The sequence below is a fragment of the Papaver somniferum genome, chromosome 8 (assembly GCF_003573695.1).
Source record: "Papaver somniferum cultivar HN1 chromosome 8, ASM357369v1, whole genome shotgun sequence".
NCBI lineage: Eukaryota > Viridiplantae > Streptophyta > Magnoliopsida > Ranunculales > Papaveraceae > Papaver > Papaver somniferum.
Genome location: NC_039365.1, coordinates 29,374,096 through 29,384,490, shown reverse-complemented (window position 1 = coordinate 29,384,490; position 10,395 = coordinate 29,374,096).

Here is a 10,395-nt window from a genome sequence, read left to right as displayed (position 1 = left end):
CTCTATGATCATAGGGCAGTGGATGAATAAATGCTCCATGGTCTCCACTTCCATATTACAAAATAAGCAAAGATTCGATTGAATAAAAGCTCGCCGCTGCTGCAACATATACCTGGTTGGAATTGAGTTATGAAGAAAAGCCCAGCATAAAAACAGAACTTCAGGCGACAAATGTTTACTTGCCAAAATACGATGTCCTTCCCAGTCAGGTTCTACATCGTTTAGGCTTCTGTAGATATACTTCGCAGAAACTTCACCCTCTAAGCAATCTTATCCTTCCGGTGTCAGTGTAACATGCCTTAAATCAAATTTCAATTCCAGGAGATCAATAATTTCTGCCGGATTTAAAGCCCCGCTGAATAGAAAAATCCATCCATTATCGTATAATTCACCCACCGAAGCCATTTTATGTGTACTGATTTTGTATAATATCGAGTACTTTTCTCTGAAAGTCTTCTTTTCATGCCAACAATCCTGCCAGAACCTGATTGATAATCCATTCTTTACCTGCACATTCACAGAATCGATAAAAACTTTATTCTCTCTAAGTATATCAAACCACATACTTCTCCTAACCGGATATTTAACTTGCAAAGGAAGAATTTCATTTTCTTCTGCATTAGTCTTTTCACAAACGGTTCTCCTCCATAGAGTCGTCTTCTCCTTGCAGTATCTAATATGCCACTTAGCTAACAATGACTTATTCACCAGCCTCAAACTATGAATACCTAATCCACCCTTCTTCTTTGGTTTACAGATACGTTTGAAAGAGATCCAACTCATCTTCTTTTTTCCCCATCTTCCCCCATAGAAAACGTCTCATTATCGTATTTAACCTTTTTTCAACTGAAACCGGAAGGTGATGCAGGGACATAAAGTACACAGTCAAACTCTCAAGAGAACTTCTAATTAAAACAACCCTACCTGCTTTGTTCAAATACCTTCTTTTCCACGGAGCCAGCTTTTTCTGCATCATTTGAATAATGACTTCCCAGATAATATCGCTTCTTCTATTTGATCCAATGGGCATTCCTAAATAAGTAATAGGAATGGACTCGACTCTGCAACCTAGTTCCAATTCTAACTCATTCACTAGATGGTCTGCACCAATGCTCACCACTGTGATCTTTTCTAGATTCAGTCGAAGGGTTGTTAAAATCTCAAAAATAACTAGAATCACCAGCAGTCTTCTCACCTCCATTGTTGTTGCGTCTAAGAAAATAATTGTGTCGTCCGCGAACTATAAATGAGACAGAACTGTTCCTCCCTCCTTCACCCAAAAACCATTGAGCTTACCTTGTGCTACTTTATTGTTGATAAGTAAAGATAAAACCTCTACTACCAAAAGGAAAAGAAAGGGAGATAAAAGATCACCCTGACGAATTCCTTTTGATGGTTTAATCAACTGAGTTGCTTCTCCATTAACAAGTATTGAAACATGTGCTTCAGTCACACACCACTTCATCCACTTCAACCCAAAACCGTTCTTCGCCAAAATAGAAAAGAGTACTGGCCAGCTTACATTATCAAAGGCTTTTTGCATATCAATCTTACACATAACCCCTGGATTTTGCTGCCTCAGCCTACTATCGATTAACTCATTAGCAATCAAGATACCGTCTAGTATTTGTCTATCTTTAACAAACGCTCCTTGTACATTAGTAATTAACCCTGGCATGACTACTTTCAATCTTTCAACTAGTAGTTTACAAAGAATCTTGTAAAAACTACTAATCAAGCTCAGTGGCCGAAAATCTCTCAGTGTAGCAGAATCCTCTTTTTTTTGGAATAAGTTTCAAGAAAGAGAAACCCAGTCTTCTATCTAGATTCCCAGTGGCGTTAAATTCATTTACAGCAGCCAGAACGTCTTTTTTCAGAACTTCCCAGCACACTTTGAAGAATTCCAAATTATAACCGCCCGGTCCTGGGGCCTTGTTTGCACCACACAGATTTCTATTTATATTGTTGTTTTATTTAGCTTTTCAGGATTTCGTTCAGGAAAAAAAGAAAACTAGATTCTATTAACGAAGTGAGATTATTAATTTATTTTGTTCGGATAATAATGTATAAGCATAACAATGTACATGGATTGGTACTATATTATGATTGGAAAAATTTATTCTTATTTTTTTAATAAAGTAGTATGTTTTAGATTAATACACAAATATCGGAATAATAATGCATACACTCAAACAGTTATCCAAAATTTTACGACCTGAAAAATGCTTAGTCGGAATGTCATGCAATACGGTCAAGCGAATTATCGAAGGAAGAAGTAACATGGGAAACTAAACTAGGAACTGCAGCAAGTATATAATTTGGTTGTGTATTACACTACTCCACAAAATCGAAACCCGCAAAAGCTCATAAAGATGTCGGGTAGACAAAAACCTTTCGGTCAATATCATTCAAAATCAAATGGACCACCTTCTCTATGTGTGCACTAGGAAAAGCAGTTCAAAACCCCAAGAAATTCACTCGGTTTCCAAAGTTTCCATGAAAGCATGATAATGGGGTTCCTTGAATCACTGGAGTGGTTACTTAAAAAGAAGTAAATGAGGGTAATATATGCAATAAGAACTTTCCATTTTGTGGATCAGAGTGACATGAAGTACTACTTTAATACTTGTAACGGTACCAATTTTCATACACATCCAAATAGATTTGATGATGTATTTTCCTACCTGCTTCATCATACTATCGGTTGTTCTCCTCCATCAATACACAAAGCCAAAACTCAATACATTATTTGGGGTTTTCCTTGTGTGCCTTTGTTTGGAAAGATACTAATTAGTTCAGAGCACCCATAAATGCAGATATTTCTAGACGAGAGATTAAAAAAAAACTCACTCCGGAGAACTGTAAAAAAGGGATATAAAACACGTTATATAAAGCAAATACGTTTGTGTTTCAGTGCCTTTTGCAGATACATATACTCGCACGGATACTAATGCTGCAATGCATCACCTTTTGTTTTGATGCTTAAAAAAAAATCACCTTTTTGTTTAGGATGTGTTGGAACCGTTGTAGTGAATCTTGCGGTATCCTCACAACTAGTGGCGGAACTAGGTTTCATTTGGGGGAGGGATTTGGACTCAATATGTACTCGATTTGATTGAATCCACTTTTATCTATTCCTTTCATTTTGTGAACACAGAGATCAATGTCATCTGAGTATTCACCAATAATACGCGCAGACTCATGACAATACAGTAAATAAGCTACGTCTGAGGAAAATGGATTGGTTATGTCGAATCCTTGACTCAGAGTTCTAATACTCTTCCTCGTCTCATCAACTACTTCTTAGCTCATACAATAAGACAGTGGATGAAGCATAAAATGTACGAACATGATATACCATAAGTATCGAATTAAATATAAAAAGTATAAATGCATGAACATAGATGAAACGATTAACTTATATGATTCTCTGTCTGCGGGTTTGGGCTTTTTCATTATATGTATGAAGGTTACAGAAATAGTCGAATGACTTTGAGATCATCCTAAGCCTGCGTAGCAGGAGGTACTTCACTTACACTTTCTCTATCTCTTTGTCTCTCTCCTCTCCTCTTCTCAATGTCTTTTTCTCTGCCCTCTCTTCACTTGGGATAGGGGTATTTATAGGGTGGTTACGTGGGGTCCGCTTCTGAAGCCCATTATAACCTTATCCTCTTGTGTCTTGTGCCGCTCACGCAGAGGTCTTCGTGTTCTCGGTTCTCTCTGCGTGTTCCGTTTGAATATTCAGTGCTATCTGCGCTTCCTCCACAGGCTGACTGACACATACGCTGTTTGAGGGTATTTAATGCGGGTAGTTGAGATGTCTGTCCGCGGTAGACAGTTGTCCTCTGCCCCTGTCTTGTCTGCGTCAGTCTGACTATCCCCAGCCGTAGATCTTAGATCTTTCTGGGGATAGGATAAAGTGACTCTTAGGTTATCCTCCAGTGCTTCGCGGTGTTCTAGTGTTTCTGTCTCCTCGATCCTCTACCGTTGGATCTGGTGGGTGGCGACGCTATCTTGACAAGACGTGTTTCTTGGCTGTCCACGTGTGATATCATATCTTGATGCTATCAGCCGCATGTCCTCCATATGTGTCTTTGTGGACACGCGCCGGAAGATGAAATGTGTACCTACACATTTCAAAATAATAGGATGGTTCTTATATTGGAAAGATAAAATAAGAACCTTCTAGTCTTTTGGCAGTAGCCGGAGTCAGGAGAAGTCAATCCGCGGTTCCGCCCATGGTGACGGCCCATTTCCAAACTGAATCCTGTCATTGGCGTTATTGTTTTGGTGAGTAAACGGTCCATCATGATTCTGTACATTGTTGCTTTTTCTTTATTCGTGTTTGGCTGTTTTGGGAGGTTAATGCTACATTTTCTCGCTTGTTGCATGGACTCATTGTTCGGTTTGATAAGTTACTATCTTTTGGATTAAATTTATGTCTTTCGGTTCTAAAGTAAATTGAAAGATTGCAAGAATCTTGATCATTTGAGTTCTTATCAACTTCATAGAGAAGTGGTACCACGAATAGATGCCGAATTAGTCATCTTCACGGTGTGTCTCCAGTTAGATGAAAGAAAGTGATTACTGACATAAAAGAAGGTGGAAAAAAGAAGACATTGGTCCATTGCAGTCTGTGGCCAGTAGTACACACACCTTTGTAAATTACATTTACAATGGTCCTCTAATAAGGAAAACCATCTCCTTCCATTCAAAACATGCATTGATTGCCATTGGCATAAAAATTCAACTCTGATATCATTATTATGCACACTTGTGTTTACCGGAAGAGAAGATATATGCATAGGGGAAGAATCTATAGAGGTAAAATCTTATGAGGAAAGTCATTGGGTGATGACACCAGTGACCTGAGTTCAAAACTCGCTAGCACCATTTCTTTACCGATCAAAAAGAAAAAAAAAAATATCTTAAGAGGAATATATGAGTTCCACATGAAACGACCAGGAAAATGTGATATCATGTACACAATCCTGTAAGACAGGTTAAAATGAAAAAAATGATAGTATCTCTTTTTCAAAGACAAAAAGAGTATAATTTTTATGAAGCAACAATTTCGCTTCCGACTTATGAAAACTATTTCATCTGGTTGCCAAAGTAGCTCCAAGTGTGTGCAACTTCTCTAAAATAAGCATCTACCATTCGAATCAGATCCCCATTAAAATCTCTTATGTGATCTAGTGACTTGTATGAAAAAGCAGTGTCTTGGAAAAGAGATATAATGTCTCTCACCTACAAAACACTGAAATTCTTTTTAAAAATTTACCGAGAGCGAGGTAGAGAGGGAAAACAAGAGAAAACAAAGTGGTAGCTAATTGATCCGACTTGTGATCTAACTAAAATATGACCAATTTTACATTTTTAAATGAGATCCAAAGCATTTGTAATTTTGTATAGTCATCATTCAAGAAGAGGTGAATCAGGTGATGCATCATTAAAAGGACAAACCGCGAAGGCTTTAATACTGTGTTTTGGTGCATGCTTTTGCAGGTAGGAGGAGACATGATCTCATGACCTTCATGCTATATGTTGTATAATTTTGTTTGTCCCTCGTGAATTCCAAAACATGTGCCCCTAGGCAATGAACCCAAACTCCAAGTATGTGAATGAAATCAACATAATCCTCACAGTAAACATACTACACTTTTAACCACCGGCATAGAGATGGGTATAATTTGTTTAACAAGACTTTGGGCCAACTGCATAATTGGGGGTAGTGACTACTGACTAGTGAACATGGCATCACAACAGTGCAAGTGAAACACCTTGAGGAGGAGTTGTTAGGCACTTACCGAGCATTCTCATTCTTCTATGATTGACAAGAGAAACAAAAAAAGTTCATGAAAAGAGAAATAGAATCAAATTCAAATGGTACCATTTTGCAAAAGCATTGAGTTATTCTTCTTCTTATCAACATACTAAAAAAGGTCAAGTCTTTTCCCTTACTATTGGCAGTATGACACTTGAAAAGAAGAAAAGATAGGGAAAAAGATGTATAATTTGATGCTATAACTTTTTCAATGGATGGATCTCAAATTCTCAAGTTTAAGCTAAAGGATTTAAGGCCGAGTGAGGGGGGCCCGTTTCCGGTGGGTCTGAAATCTAAGTGATCATCACAAGTAGCCCCACGGTATAGATTCAACTTTTTCTTTCTTTTCCATCATCAATCAGGCTTTTGGTTTGATTAGGACATTACTTTGGGAGTTTGTATTTGATCAATACTTCAAAGGTTCCGAGTGGATGGACAAAGGGAACTACTTTAAACCCTGGTAGTGGTATTCACTTGCATTTAACACATTGAACAAGAACCTTGTTACTGTTCTATTACGAATGCACAATGCACATGGCATGTTAGGACTACCCCATTTACACTGTACAGAACTGTAGTTAGATTGCCAAAAGGGTTCACTTAAACAGTTGAAATTTAATCATGACATGCGGTTCTTCGTAAAGATGCTTTAGGGTGATATGAAGTGAATATTTTGGGTGATGACATCAGTGACCTGAGTTCGAAACTTGTTAGCATCAATTTCAGTTCGAAACTTGTCAGCACCAAACTCGACATCAAATTCTTTACTAATTAAGAAAGAAAAAGAATATTTTGGGATGAAAATTTTTAAACTCAAATGTTAACTTTTCTACCCTTTAGATAAAGGTTTAAACAGAATCTAACTCTAGATTTCTTTTTAGAGTGGTGGGAAGAAATTTTAAAACCCTCTGTAGCCCACAAGGGCAAAAGACCTGCTTGTGGGGGCACAGTTGTGAACGCCCATACCCTGAAATCTCTCATTTCTTCGTTTTCATACAAAAACATGTCTAATGATGTCTGATTTGGATATCCTTAACAAATAATAAATGCATGATTTGTAGTTTATTCGTTCTTGAATCAGGTACTAGAGCGGGCAAGTAGGTATGGCTAATATGAAGGATTGTTCACATGAAGGGAAGCAAATTTGTACAGTCCATACCTCTACGAAAAATTTATCATTGTTGCCACAGAGATCAAACTTAACAAAAATCTACATACAAATGATGACGAATCTTTATCTCAAGAACCTCTTTGACTAAAGGAAAAAATGCTTATCATATCAAAAGTTAGTACGTACTCTCATTCCTAAAATACCTTAATCTCGGCCTTTCTTGGCCGAGCCGTCTTTCAGTTCGTCCAAATGTAGCTTATACTCAGATCCACCGAGATAAAGGATGCTGGAATTTACCAGTAAAAAGAGATAACACCAAACTAAGCAGCCAATCCCTGGCAAATTACTGAAGTCGCGTGCGCAATCATACAATCCAGCCAGCTCTATCATCAGGCCCCTTCTGCGATCTCCCATGGCCCAATTCTTTCATGGAGGTGACAAAGGTATTACCCTTTCATTATTTCATACCATGATGGTACGCGAGAAAAGAGATACGTTCAATTCTCTGCATGCTCTGGTTTGGTAATAGTGATGGGATCAATTTCGGAGTAGGAAGCTTATTTTGAGAGCCACAGCCACCCCATATTCGTGTGCGAGCCACCCTGTCTGTGGCTGCAAAAACTGCTATCAAACACGTAAACAATGCAATGCAATGCAATGGATTCCTTACGTATAAAGATGCAAAAGAATGGAGCGGAAATAACTCTGTCAACGATGAAACAAGTAGATTTTAACCAGTCTAAATTCTTTGCAATTTGGTGGGCTTCACAGGTGGATTAGCCTTCATAATGAGATTACGAGCTGCAGTTTTGTAATCCAATGTGCAACAATGCTTCTCGGCAACAAAAGGTACTTTCACACCGACAGTTGAACCCTAAAAGTCCTACCCGCTTTCTACGAAGATTCGTAGGTGATGGTTCCTTCTTGTATCTGACACATCCATTGCCAGTAGTAACGGAACCGGTTATAGGAATTACACCTAACGAAGCAGAGGGTGGAATTAATGCAGAAGGCCATGATTATGTAACCCTCTAGCAATTTCAAATAACCCTCTAGCAATTGTTTCAAGTAGAACACTCTTGAACACTTAAAACACAAACCCATTCACGGATTCTGTCGCATATAATCCACAAGAATTCTTGCATGCACGAGCACGAGGTTGTTTAATTATGCGCAAAGAACAACCATTCCGGTTCTCTACGGTGCTGTGGTTTTCTACTTTTAGTCCAGCAAAGAGGGGATGAATTGATCTTGCTTTCAAGTTTTGAGGATATCAAACTTTAAGAGGTCTTTGAAACAAATACAATCCACAATCTCCGGGAAAAAAAAAAACCATAATCAAATCCTAATATAAGCGGTAAAAATTTAGAAAAAAAAATTATTTTGAAGCAATCAATGAATCACAAAAGAAAATAACTTACACAATTATTTATATTAAGATTTTTTTATTTTATTTTTCCTTTTGAATTAACCAATGAATCACAAAAGAAAAAAATATTTACACAATTTTTTACATTAAGAATTTTTTTTCTTTTTCTTTTGAAGCAACCGATGAATCACAAAAGAAAAAGAATTTACACAATTTTTTACATTAAAGATTTTTTTTTCCTTTTCTTTTGAAGCAACCGATGAATCGCAAAAGAAAAAGAAAAGGAGTCGATCATGTAACCGGAATTAACGCTGGCACCACTGTCTCCACTAGTAATCCATGCAGCTGCTGTTTAACTCGACGGAGAGTATATTTTTTCTTCTGAATTTTTTTTCCAACAGTAGAAGTACCAATTGATACTCTTTGGACATCAGGAGTTGCACTATGATGAATCGAACATCTCTTGAAAGCTGATGTTAAATTATTTTGCTCTTCTTCCTTCTGATGATCCCTATAGCACTTGCTGCAGAAATTCTTAGTTGCTGCAGTGCCGAAAATCCCACACCCATTCTCAAAAGCTTGATACGTTTCCGGTAGTACTTGGAACCCACCGAAGCTATCTTGTGAATCCATTCTTCTGACTCTAAAAAAAAATAATAATTCTCTAGGTCTAACTTGTATCTCATCGAGTCTCGTATTTATAGCTTGTCGAGTCTTAAGTTTGGAACTGTTTAAGTCGGCTATTAAGCCGGGTGTTTTCCTTTCCTTTCACGACTAGGAATTAGGGTATTTATATAATTAGGCTCCCTAACCGAACCGTTCAAACACTATATAATTATTAATTAGGCTCCCGAACCGAACCGTTCAAACACCTAAGTGTGATGGAGGATGCCTTGGTCTGGGTTCTGCGCATCAGTGGCAACATACTAGTTACCAAAACCAAAGCTCTTTTCCAGTAGCAAGTACCAGATCGAGCAGAGATAAATCGTGTAACGATCTTATCTCCAAAATTGCCGCGAAGTTTTTACACCGGCTGTCAGCCCGCCGAGATGCAACCCATCTTGAGGTAAGGAAAAATCCTTAACACGTTGCGAGTCGTTTTTGTTATGAACAGGGAGTGGATGAACCGTTCTAGTAGGGTTTACGCATTCGCAGCAAATCCACTTTTTCCCGGCCCAGGGGACAAGCGTCCACCAAGAGGATGGTGTAACAAGTTCGCATGCTGAGGGTATGACCGTCTTCAAAGTGGACCCTGGTGAATGGATGTATACATGAAAAAGAGTCCATGGATACGGAATACGGCTGACCACCATCGCCAGATGCTAAATCACAGCGGTTTTAACGCTCAACATTGTTGGGTAATCGAGTTTGGTTGTTGGATTACCTTTGGACAGGGTCTATTGCAATGATCTATCCCCATCACGATGAAATTTTCGAAGATTACCCGGGCCTATCGGCCAAGGCTATATACTTGTTGAATACATCAGTGTAGCGCGCGTGCGGCCTAGAACATCTAAGGGCATCACATACCTGTTATTGCCTCAAACTTCCGTGGCCTAAACGTCCATAGTCCCTCTAAGAAGCTGGCCGCGGAGGGAATCCTCCGCATAGCTAGTTAGCAGGCTGAGGTCTCGTTCGTTAACGGAATTAACCAGACAAATCGCTCCACCAACTAAGAACGGCCATGCACCACCACCCAGAGAATCAAGAAAGAGCTCTCAGTCTGTCAATCCTTACTATGTCTGGACCTGGTAAGTTTCTCCGTGTTGAGTCAAATTAAGCCGCAGGCTCCACTCCTGGTGGTGCCCTTCCGTCAATTCCTTTAAGTTTCATCCTTGCAACCATACTCCCCCCGGAACTCAAAAACTTTGATTTCTCATAAGGTGTCGGCGGAGTCCTAAAAGCAACATCCACCGATCCCTGGTCGGCATCGTTTATGATTGAGACTAGGACGGTATCTGATCGTCTTCGAGCCCCCAACTTTCGTTCTTGATTAATGAAAACATCCTTGGAAAATGCTTTCGCAGTTGTTCGTCTTTCATAAATCCAAGAATTTCACTATGAAATACGAATCCCCCCCCCCCCCCC